This window comes from Myotis yumanensis, unplaced genomic scaffold, assembly GCF_028538775.1.
Source record: "Myotis yumanensis isolate MYYU_CA2020_CCGP unplaced genomic scaffold, mMyoYum1.0.hap1 SCAF_3, whole genome shotgun sequence".
Lineage (NCBI taxonomy): Eukaryota > Metazoa > Chordata > Mammalia > Chiroptera > Vespertilionidae > Myotis > Myotis yumanensis.
In genome coordinates, this window is record NW_027223754.1 from 56,718,412 (window position 1) to 56,730,975 (window position 12,564).

At 38.5% G+C, this 12,564-nt stretch overlaps 1 non-coding gene across 1 annotated transcript; it reads left to right on the forward strand.

Moving 5' to 3' along the window:
* Nucleotides 1-4,918: 4,918 nt before the first annotated feature.
* LOC139007798 (U6 spliceosomal RNA) lies at nucleotides 4,919-5,025 on the forward strand. The gene has a single exon (XR_011470958.1). It is a non-coding gene; the product is annotated as a U6 spliceosomal RNA (small nuclear RNA).
* Nucleotides 5,026-12,564: the final 7,539 nt, after the last annotated feature.

Below are 12,564 nucleotides of genomic sequence, written 5' to 3' on the forward strand. Positions count from 1 at the left end.
ATGCTGGTGTTTCCATATAGACAGATAGGGACAGTTCTAAAAGTATGTTTCCTTTTTGCCATCCCATTCATTCTTTTAGGGACATATATTGATAGGTGTTTTTATCCATATAAAAACGCAATGGGTTCTTGAATTTGAGCATTTATTCTGAGGGAAAGCCAGAAATATTTGTGCTAAAATGTGTCATTGTACTTCCTTTTCATTACCTGGAGGTGTTTGCCATTTTGACCAACAACAAATACTAGAGCTCTCCCTCCTGGGTAGTTCTTGTGGGCTTCAGATAGATGTAATGGCCTGGGTGACAGGCTAAAGTGTTATTGTTTCAAATACCCAGATACTTGAGACAGATTGTCTTCAATGTTCTCTTTTTCATAGAGATGTGAATAGAAGCTGGTCCTATGTAGCACTCAGCGAGGAATCAATAAAAAAAAAAATAAGTTGAAAAGAAAGATTTAACTTCTGGTGTTCACTTGGGCGCAGCACTTAAAAATTGGGTTACTCCCACTTTAGAAATAGAGAATAATATTTTTGCAGTAGCATATTTTACAGGTATTTTAAATAGGACAGTGTTCTATTTTGCGTATGGGGGGGTGTCATATATTAATTGCTACATTCTATGTATATTTATTTAAGAGAAACCTATTTGATAATATTTAAGAGTCAAATGAGTCTTATCTTTTCTCTTTAATCTCCTGGCTTTCTCCTCATTCTTGTTTTCAGTCTTCACTTTCAAATGACATAAAACCTAAATTCTAGCATGTCCTTGCTGAAACTCACAGTGCACCAATGGTCCATTCACTGGTGTTCCTTACAACAAAATCACCATCTCTAGGAAGGCTCAATTTTCAAGACCAATGGCTACTGGAAAAGGATTTATAACCAAGTTCTTTGAATCAGAATAAGTCAATTTCTTCAACAAAAATATCAGTTACCAAGGTCTAAATGAGGTCATTTTCAAATGCCAGGCAGAAACAGTTATCAGTGGTCTACCCTGAGTAAATCCTCTAACTATAAATTTCAAAACGAAGCAAGGCAGATTTTTTAAAAATCATAGCACTGAAAAAATTAAAACTGATCATATCTCTGCTTAAAAATAATGGTTAAAACAATAACACCAGTGACTACTGGAGAAACATTTTTCTCTGATATCCAATGTACCGAGTTCATCATTAATATGTGTTCTTGCCTGGTAATACCAAAAGTATATATATATATATATATATATATATATATATATATATATATATAATACATTTCTCTATATATGTCATTAAAAGTTGCCCAAATAGAAAGTATAAAATTTTGTAAGTGCAATGGAAATATTTTGTAGGATATGTAAACTGGAGGCTGCACCAAGTTGCTAAAAAATGATTTGGTTAAAGGGTAAATACACCTTGTACATCATAATGAAAGTCTTATAGGTAGAGGTGGAGATTAACACTTCAGGCTGTCTACAGAATATTAATAAAATTCAATATATTTTCTAAAAGGTATAATTTATATTTTGTGGAAATGAGACCCTTTTCTAATAAAATTCTTCTGTCCTTCATTCTGTTCATATAATTTTGCTATAAATCATCCTGTAGGAATTTCCCCCCTAAATATTCATCTCAGGGAAAACCTATTTAAATAAGCCCTCTTAGCAAGATCTTTCAGAATTAAAATTACACCATGAGTGATACTCATCCAATATGTTTCCTTGTATAAGATTTTCTTTTGCTTACAATAATATTTTTGCTAAATCATATTATGTTAAAATTGCTGATTTGAGGTGACTTTGATAGTAAAGAAACACTGCTTTTAAAGATCAACAAATTACCGTAGCCTTTTTAATTGTATCATCTCTGAGTCTGTACCTTTGCAGCCCCTTTCTGCTCCCCATCTACATATATAGTGAGAAAAACCTAAGGGCATTATTCTCAGCTTCACCACAAAGAAAGAAGAAGAAGGAAGAAAAATTGCTGCTGGATATACTAGGTTTCTGGTAAACTGGAACATTATGCTTTCATAGTCGTCTGAAGCTAATTTTACTCTACTGTCTGGTAGTCATTAGAATAAATTCTTCTATTTTATTTATGATAGGAATATAATAAGTAATTTGCTTTTTTAGGATGTGAGATAGAATATGGAGAGTAGGTGGATGTGTCAGGCATTCATACACACACACACACACACACACACACACACATTAATGTCAGGTCCTATGCAAGTTCTCACAGTCAGGGGTGTCCCTCGAGGGTATTACAGGAGAGTTCTGTGGTCACATAGACTGACTCTGTAGAGCTCCGAGAAGGTTTTTGACGGGGTAATTAGCAAACCTCTTGCTTTTGTAAATTATCAAGCGCTTGACAAATGAATGTTCACAGGCTTTAATCTGTTTCTTATGTCTGTGCTGTAAGGTAGGTGGAATAAGCTTTATCATCCCCATTTTCTATGTGGCAACCGGAGTTTAGTGGGGTTAAGCGACGTTCCAAGGTTATAAAGCTCCCAGGACTGTTTTTGATGCAGAGTCCAGGACTCCCCTATTGTGCTTCTGTCAACTCACCTTTTTATCCTCCTGGGCTCTCTGGCCCTCACTTCTTGGCCCTAAGCCTCAAGCAGGAGATGAACCAGGGCTCAGATTAAATGTAGACATTTATTGTTTGTTGTGGGCTATATCTGAGAAGTAGTAGAGTGCACAGCTTCCAGCATCCTTGCAAGCACTGTGTGCCCACAAATGCCTCTGTGTGGGACATGGGACATCATGGGATGGAATATAAATATGTTTGGGAACAGACATCACTGCCCTGACACTCTGTGACTTCCAAAACCATTTAGCTCCCTAGAGAAGAGTGTGAAGTAAAGAGTGGTGGCCATCCTTCAGTACAGTTCACAAATATTTATTGAGTGCTAATACTATTTATAAAGTATAATATTTAGAAAATACTAGAAATTATATACTATTATACCACAATTATAAAATATAATATTACTATGAGTTGAACACTGTTCTAAATATCTGAACGTGAATAAATCCACTTAATCCTCACAATAATGCTATTGTTATTGCTACCGTTATTGATTACAGCTATTGTTATCTTTTTTACTTACTTAAGGAAATTGAAGCACAGAGAGGTTAACTTACTTGTGCAAATACAACCAGGATATGAGGGACCCGGCCAGAACGTGGGCTGTGTGGTGCTGTCTCTCAGGATCTCAGGAGCTGTGCTAAGTGGTGAAGATACCCAAATCAACAAGGTTTGCTTTCCAGTAAACCCAGAGTCTATATGGGTGACAAACTTAACTGAAGTGCAGTTCCTTGTGGGAGTTGCCACAGGAGAGGCAGGAGCGAGGTACAGTTAACACACAAAGCCTAGCACACCGTTCTGGGGCTCTCGGGAAGGTGTTTCTGGATGCAGTGAGGCTTCCCCTGAGCCAAGAAGGATGAGTGAGAGCCTGTCACCCTTTCATACCTGGGCAAGCTGACCCCAAGTCCCAGGAATAGCACCTTCGAAGCACGCAGGCAAGAAATGACACAGTGTTAGACACTCCCAGATTTGGCACAATTGGGGCACAGAATGCCAGGCAGTGATGAGGAGAAACTGAAGCTAAAAAGGTAGGCAGGGGCCGGGTCTTGAAGGGCTTTTTAGAACACACACAGTAGGTTGGATTTCATCATGGAGATCATGGGGAGCCACGATAGGGTTTTAAGTGGGAGAGTCATGAGATTTGTGTTTTAGTCAGAGACTCCAGAGTCAGCGGAGAGGTGGGGTTAGAGGTGAGATGACAGGCAGGCTGACTCTGAGAAATGATAGGAGCATCTTAACGATCTGAAAGAGAGAATCTGAAAGAGAGAACTGTGGACTTTCACCCATTATTCCTAGGGTTAATATTATTTTTTTAAATATACTTTTATTGATTTCAGAGAGAAAGCAAGAGGGAGAGAGAGAGAAACATCAATGATGAGAGAGAATCATTGATCGGCTGCTTCCTGCATGCCCCACACTGGGGTTTGAGCCTGCAGCCCAGGCATGTGCCACAACCTGGAATTGAACCGTGACCTCCTGGTTCATAGGTCGACGCTCAACCACTGAGCCACACTGGCTGGGCCCTAGGGTCAATCTTATTAACATCATTAGTTTCCTTTAGTATTTTGCCTAAATTGTTCAGGTTATTCATCTGCCTTGGAGGAGAAAGACAACACATCAATTTGAATACTTCCAGCTTCAAGTAGCAAAAACCACAGTGGAAATACTTAAGCAACAAGGAAAATGTATTATTTTAAATAAGCATTTTTGAGTAAGGCACCTCTGGTTTGGTTAATGTTGTAGCTCAATGACAACATCAAAGAATAATTTTCCCCCATTCATCTGTTGTATCTCCTCAGTGTCACCTGCCTCCCCTTTGCCTAGGTGTCCTCATGGTCTCAGAATGGTTCCACCGTCCCAGGAATCGGCATCAGACCAGGGAAAAGCTCAGCCTACCCTGGCAGATGTGGCTACGTATACAGATTTAGGGTCCTTGTAGTGAGGAAGGAAGCATTTGGAGATACAACTAACAGTGCCTGCACAGAATGCAGAGAGTAAACACTCAGTTTCTTGCATTAAAAGAATAGAAGTGGGATCACTGGGCCAAATGGGAGTTCCATTTTTAATTTTGTGAGGAAACTCCATACTGTTTTCCAGAGTGGCTGTACCAGTCTGCATTCCCACCAGCAGTGCACTAGGGTACTCTTTTCTTCACATCCTTGCCAGCACTTGTGGTTTGTTGATTTGTTGATGATAATCATTCTGGCAGGTGTCAGCTGATACCTCATTGTCATTTAGCTAAGATCTGAAAACAGCTATTGTGCCCATCAGTAGATACATAAGTGGATAAAAAAAAAGCTGTGGTATATTTATACATGATAATACTAAGCAGCTGTAAAACAGGAGATCTTGCTCACTTTAATAGCGCATACACTAACATTAGAACGATACAGAGAAGATTAGCATGGCCCCTGCACAAGGATGACACGCACATTAGTGAATGAGAGAGCCCAGACCTGGGAGATGGGTTCTCTGAGCCCAGAACAGCTACAGTGCAGACTCTTGCCCGCCCTTCTATCGGGACAAGCGACCCAAACCTCAGAGAGATCCCAGGGTTTGATTTGGGTTAAAATCAGTGGTACCTTTTGTAAAGACAAACGCAAATTAAAAAAAGAGGCTTAATATTTTCCTTGTTGAAAATAAGGGAAAATAATAAGAAAAATAATGGCTTCCCCTCCTGTTTCTCAGAGCATTTACCTTAGAAAGCTTATTGCATGTACTTTCTCATCTCTTCGAAACACAGTTGAGTCTGTATTTGAACTGCACAGGTCCACTTAGATGGGGACTTTTTTTCCGTAAACATACTGTCAGCCCTCCACGTCCCTGGGTTTCACTTCAGTGGATTCAATAAACCGCAGATGGGAGGCAGTATTTTTTACTCCTAATTGCAATTTGTGGATGTGAAGGGCTGACTGTATGCATTGTTCTGTGTCACCTTACATAGAGACTTGAGCATCCCTCGATTCTGGTATCCTTGGGGCGTGGGAGGGGTAGTCCTGGGATCAAGCCTCCTTGGATACTGAGGGACAACTAAGTTTAGGGGGATCAAAAGTTATACACAGACTTTCAACTGGGGTTGTGCCCCTGACCCCTGCATTGTTCAGGAATTAACTGTATATAAAAACCCTTTTGGAGCTTTCTGACATGGGAATGTCATTATCAAAGAATCAGTCATCTCTTTAATAAAGTGAAAACATCAGGAAAAATAGTGCCCATATCTCCCAGTAACTGTGGGAGGGTAAGAGCCTAACTCGAGTGAGTTCCTTGTTCCAAGTTGCATATCTACCCCCTGTCATAAAGATGTAAGAAATTTGTCTTTTCTCTGGATAATGCCTATTAGCCAAAAAGAGATGGTCACCTCATCAGATGAAGTTAGGGTGAACTCATTGTGGCAAATGGTGCTGTCAAGTCCTCTGTCTTGAGGACTAGTTATTGTGCATCTCAAGAACATGTGTAACCTTTCAACCATTTGACTGTTTGGCCAGTAGCTATGATGCGCAATGACCACCAGGGAGCAGATGCTCCAACTGGTAGGTTAGCTTGCTGCTGGGGCCCTGTCGGCCCCAAATCTGGTTTACCCGCACCAGATTCCCTTTCAATGTGCACAAATCCGTGAACCAGGTCACTAGTTCAATAATAAAAGTGTTTTCTTTCTCTACTACCTTTTTGGAGAGGTTTCCCATGTTGGAAGAATATTTTGTTTTTTAATTATATTTCTTCAACACTATGTTGTTATATTGATACATTATCTTACCTACTTATGTTATATTTCTACACATCTCTTCCTTCCTTCCTTCCTTCCTTCCTTCCTTCCTTCCTTCCTTCCTTCCTTCCTTCCTTCCTTCCCAGCTGTCTTTTATCTTTTTCTGTTTTACTTTTTCTTTCCCTCCCTAAATTGGCATGTAAGTCTATTCTTCTCCATCTAAATTATTCAGTATAGATGGGTTAGTACATTGAGAAGATATATATCACAGATGTTTTGAGAAAAGGTGATAGCATGGATCCCAACAATTAAAACACTGGCTTAATCCAAAATGTGCTTTTCCTTGCAGCAGGAAGTCTTAGGGCTGGGTCCTCAGGTGTTTAACCTTGAAAATTTAAAACAAAGGAAGTTTCTGGACATCACAAAGCAAGGTGTTCATTAGAGGAAACTGGTAAATGTAAAAAATATAAGTGTGTTCTGATCCAGTTTCTATTGATACAATATAGGAAGGGATGAGCTAATGTGGCTCCCAGAGTCCTTGGTGGGAGGAGGTTCGTGGGAGAAACTACCAGCCTAACTTAAAATCTGCACACCGTTTATGTTCCTGAACCTTTTAATAAGCGGTAGCAGCTATGTTCCTCATTGAATATTTTCCTTTGCTGGCATAATAAATACTTAACTTTTTGAAGCCAAAATACACATCTGAAGTAAACAATGAACTATCTCTTAATTCTCTAAGAAGGCGTAGACTCTGAAATTGTTTGCACAATATTGTGACAATTTCTGAACCTTTTTCACCTCTGATATTTGACCCTGGTCTTGCCAAAGACCCATAAAGCAACTTCTGCCTTCAGAATAAATACAAATAAATTTCTCACATTTTGCCTAACCACAGACATACTTCCACGTTGGACAGCACTATTTAGTACTACCTTAGGTCTACTGAAAAAAAAATCTATTTTTTTTACCACAAATTCAAAGCTCACCAGTGTTACTTTTCTTAATTAAGCTGGGCTGCTCTCACAATTCAAAAAGCTTCATTTTTTTTGTCTTAAATTAAACTCCCTGTGCAATGCAGTGACCAAAACAAATAATCTATGACCTACAAACAAGACACTTGCATTCCCCGAAGAATTACGTTCTTGTTTTCTCTAGGTTATACATCTTTGAACCTCTCTTTGCCGTAACGACCTTCTGGTGCTCATTAGCATGCTGATTACCATTAACACAGCTATAATGCAGCAATTTTCTTGGTGTATGTCGAGGAGAAATGCTCATCTGAATGTAGTCAGGGGACAAAATTAACTGCATAAATCTACTGCGCAAACTGGATCTCGTCCAACTTCGCACGCGTCGTCTTTCCTCTCCTAGTTGTGACATCATCATCCAGATTCACACTGACGGTTTAATAAGTATCTCAGGGTTTCCTATTTAATTTTCTTTCATCTCTGTATGTTACATTTCAAGTTAATTTCAGGAGTGCTTGACCACCTTATTACCATGACTCATAATATATATTTATTTACCTTTCATCTTTTAGCTCTGTTCCTTAATGGCTCTTTTAGGAGATTCATATCTACTTTACTTTTTACATATTTTTTCACATTTATAACTTTTCTAAAAAACATCGGCTAACAGAGTAGGATTTCACTACACCCGTACATTTATGGAGCTGAGAGCAACACTGAGATATGTAAGCCGTATGCATTTTAGGAGGGAGGCATAAATGTTATTCTTTTGCAAGGTAGAATTCTATAACTAATCATGGAAGGAAATGAAGTGTTTCATGGCAAGAACAAGAGCTATGAGATACCTGGACTTTTTTTCTGGTCCCTGTCACAGGCATTTGATAGTTCTTGACAGCACTGGGCTCCCAGCATGTATTGAGGATTGATAACTCTCAGCCTGCAGGTTAAGAAGCTGATAGGAAAGCTCATGTGACCCTCTGAAATTTATATTCAAAATTGTTCTTTGAGGATGGTATTTCAAATATTCTAGCCAATGAGCAAATGGCACCAAGGAAATGATAAAATTTGCATTACTGGAATGATATGTGTCAGATTCAAAATCACTATTAAAATGAGTTGATGTGATCACAAAATAAACCACAATATGCATGCTCACATTAAAAAGGGAAGAAAAAGCTATGCATTTTATAATCAAGAATGGGCTAACATTCAAATTTATATTTTTTAAAAAACAATAAGCTAGGGCCATTTTTTATTTTTAACACTGGACAGAAATTCTATGTGTGCTTTTCCAGTTTAAGGAAGCAGACGGAGAACCATTCATTTGCTGCCTCAGGGTGATTAAACTGGAGGATGAGTCTCCCTCTGGTAACTTCCTGGCATGGAGGGAGCTGATCAAAGGGTATGGTAGGAAAAATAAACTCGCATGCCATTTCCAATCCACTCTGATCCACTCTGTGCTAGTAATATGAACAAAGTGCTGTGGGCGCTCCTGGAAGGGGAGATTAATTCAGATTCTTCCCTGTGGGAATAGAGTTGAGGGGCATGCAGAGAGGATGTGGGCTGATGTTAAGGAAACAGGAAATAATTGAATTGAGTTTTGAAGATGGAGTAGAATTCCATTAGATTAAGAGGGGTGGAGGAGAGAACCCTCTCTTCTCACTTTGACAATTACAGCTGTAGAAGTAGAATCACTGACTGTAGAAGTTGGTAAGAACTTCAATGATGCTTTCTACTGCTCACCTCTCCAATTACAGAAGAAGCACTACTCTCTGTAGCTCTGACCTGTTTGTGTGATTGCTGACAGGCCATTAGGTTTGTAAATACATCATTAATGCAAAGAATGCTAGGGAACTTGTTCATATTCCCAATTTGTGCTTTCTATGCAAATAAAAATTGTAATATGATGAAACAGACAAGAAATGTATTTGTATTTGTCATTAGTCTCACATAAAATATTTGAGTTTAGTATATGTGAACATTCATTCTTCTGAAAGTTTCCTCAATAAGATTCAAGTTCTGCTTTGAATGAGATTCTTCAAGTACATCAAGTAATAGTCATTGCTGTAAAATTAATTGCTTGATTGAACCTAGTTCTCTCTATATAACCCATTCCTTCTGCACTTATGGTCTCAAGGCATGATTTCTTTGATAAAAGCAGTAACCTCAAAAGATTAATATAGCTTCCCAGCATTCCCAACTGATGCCCAAGGAGAAACTCTTTTAAGCAAAATAGTTGAACGAATGCTCATGAAATTCTGCATACTGTCCAGAACACATAGGTGAAGTCTCTGCAACCAAGAGCATTTGCTGCATGGCAGTCAGAAATAGTTTGCCTCAGACTGAAAATATGTAAATTGGTATGTGTCTAGGTTGTGAAAGTTCAGCTGTAAATGCTTATCTATCTATCTATCTATCTATCTATCTATCTATCATCTATCTATCTATCTATCTATCATCTTCTATCATCTATCATTATTCAGTTATTTAGTCATTCATTTGATATACAACATCTATCTTTTGCATTTTTGTCTACTATATTCCAGTCATTCTACTAAGTACTAGTTATAAAGGCATGTCAAAAGCAGTTCGCATTAAGAAAACATAATATTATAGAAAAAAATAAGTCAGGATTTAAATGCTGGCTCTGTTATTTAACAACAGCATTAGTTTGCTCAACTGTCATAACAAAATACTATAGACTAAGTGACATAAACAACAGAAATGTATTTTCTCACAGATCTGGAAGCTGAAAGCCTTAGATTGGAAATGAGGGCACCAGCATGGTGTGTTCGGATGAGTGCTCTCTTCCTACCTTGCTGTGTCCTCCCATAGTGAAAAGAGCAAGCTCTCTTCTAGGAAAGACACTAATCCCTTCATGAGGGCCTTGCCCTCATGACCTCGTCTAAACCTAATTACCTCCCAAAGGCTCCATCTCCAAATACTATCACATAGGGGGGCAGGACTTTGACATGAATTGGGAGTGGGGTGGGGAGAGGGGCAATGCAGTCCATAATAAACAGCTGTGCTACTCTGACAAAATGTCATAACCTCTCTGACAGTCTACTTTCTCTGTTATGAAGTGAAGATAAAACTACATATATTTTAAGTTCTTTGATAACATAAGGTAGTGTAAATAAAAGCACCTGTTATATATGGTGCCTAAATATTGTGAGTGTTATACCCCTTTTCTCTCTGCCCTTATCTGGCTAAAAGCTCCCAGTGTATGAGTAGATTAACAGTAGGGCAAGAAGAAATAAGCCAGCAAGCCGCCTATCATAATGCTGTCTGATTCAGTGTATATTAGCAACATGAAAAAAGTGCTGTAGCCCTGCCGGTGTGGCTCAGTTGGTTGGGTGTCTCCAGGTGCACTGAAAGGTTACCAATTCGATTTCCAGTCAGGTCGTACGTCCAGGTTGTGGGTTTGATCCCTAGTAGGGGGCATGTAGGAGGCAGCCAATCAATGTTTCACTCTCACATCGATATTTCTCTCTCCCTCTCTCTCAAAAAATCAATAAAAATATCTTTTAAAAAGTTCTGTAAATGCTCACTGAGAGGAGAAATTAATTCTGCTTCTGCCCTCTGGGAATAGTGAGGAACTCTACAGAGGGCTGTGGAGTAATGTCTAGGGAAGAGGAGCTATTTGGTAAAGTTTCAAAGACAGAGAAGAACTACCCTAAGCTGAGGAGGTGGGAAAGCCTTCCACATGGAGCAAAGACATGAAGGCATGATTGGGCACATTTCATGTGGGGAGCCTGGTGTGACATGGCTGTGAGCACCTATCTAAGCAATTTTAATGTGCTTTACGGCAACTTGCTTTTTTTCCTCTTTTAAAGCTCCTCTATCATTTCATCTTCTCATCTTAACAGTGAATCATCTACAGATAAGGAAAACCTATGCCATTTATCACTGAGTACAAAGTGGGAAGATCGCAGCGCCCTGGGTTTTGGCGTTGCAGATATAAATGGCTTCCCAGGGACTTCCCGATGCAAGGAGGCACTTGAAGGAAGCTCAGCCTCCTGTGGGGCCGACTGAGCCTCTGAGCAGCTGCTACTTTATGTCCTTGAAAGGATGTTGGATAAGAAACATCCTTTTGCACACAGTCCAAATGCAGGAAGTTTCCTTTTCCACATTTAAAATAAACAAAAACAAAGAAACTTTATTTCACAATTAGGAACCAAAGTAATAGAGACACTTATATTAACACTTAGGGTATCAGATTTTTCTTCTTCAAATAAAACAAAATAGAACCCTCATTATAATGGTTGTGCATGTTCACTTTAAAAACTACAAAATACTGATAAACAAAGGAGAACAAAATAAGTCATTCATATTCCTGTCACCCAAAGACAGTTAATGTTTAACTTCTAGGCAATTGTACACTCTTTAATCTTTATGCAGATAAAATTTTACTTTTCTATATGCTTTTAATTTGTTTTTATCAGATTTTATTGGAAATACAGTGTCCAATTTAATTATGAGAGCTTCTTAGTATTTTTGTGTAAAGTTGTATCAGTTTTTTTTTTTAAACAATTTTATTTTATTGTTCATTTAGTTTGTTCTTTTAATGCTGTGACATGCTGTTATAGTTTATGGATTTAGTACAAGTTAATACTTCTTAGGATATAGTTCTAGAAGTAGAATATTTCAATTTATGGATATATATATATATATATATATATATATATATATATTACAAGTTGCTAAGCACAAAGGATATACCAATATAAAAATGACCATGTTCTGGTTGGTGTTCTCAGTGGTTAGAGCATCAGCCCATATACCTAGAGGTTGTGGATTCTATTCCAAGCCCAGGGCATGTATCTGTGTTGCAGGTTTGATCCCTGGCTCGGGTTGGGGAGTGTGTGAGAGGCAACCAATAGACATGACTCTCTCACATCAATATTTCTCTCCCCCAACCCCCTGTCCTCTCTCTCCCTCTCTTCCACACTCTATAAAAGTCAATGGAAAAAGTTTCCTCAGTTGAGGACTAACAAGCAAAAAATACCAAATTTTCATGAGACTCTCTATGTCCCTATATTTTTTTCTAAAACTGTACACTTGTATTTTTAAAATTTCCTATTTTATATCTTTTTTTTCTTTAAAAAACTAGCTTTAATAGGGAGGGGCTACTTGAGCTTTAGAAGAGGGAAGACTGGGGAGAATGGAAGTCCGGATAGAAAGAAGGACTTATGAGTCTGAGGCTGCACCTTGCCTAGTTTATGTTTTTGCCTGGGGCTAGCCCTGAGTTGTAAGATGTGTATTCTGCATTTTATCCAAGAGGTCATGACATACTTATTTGGAGTTTTCAAAAAAAAACCCCAAA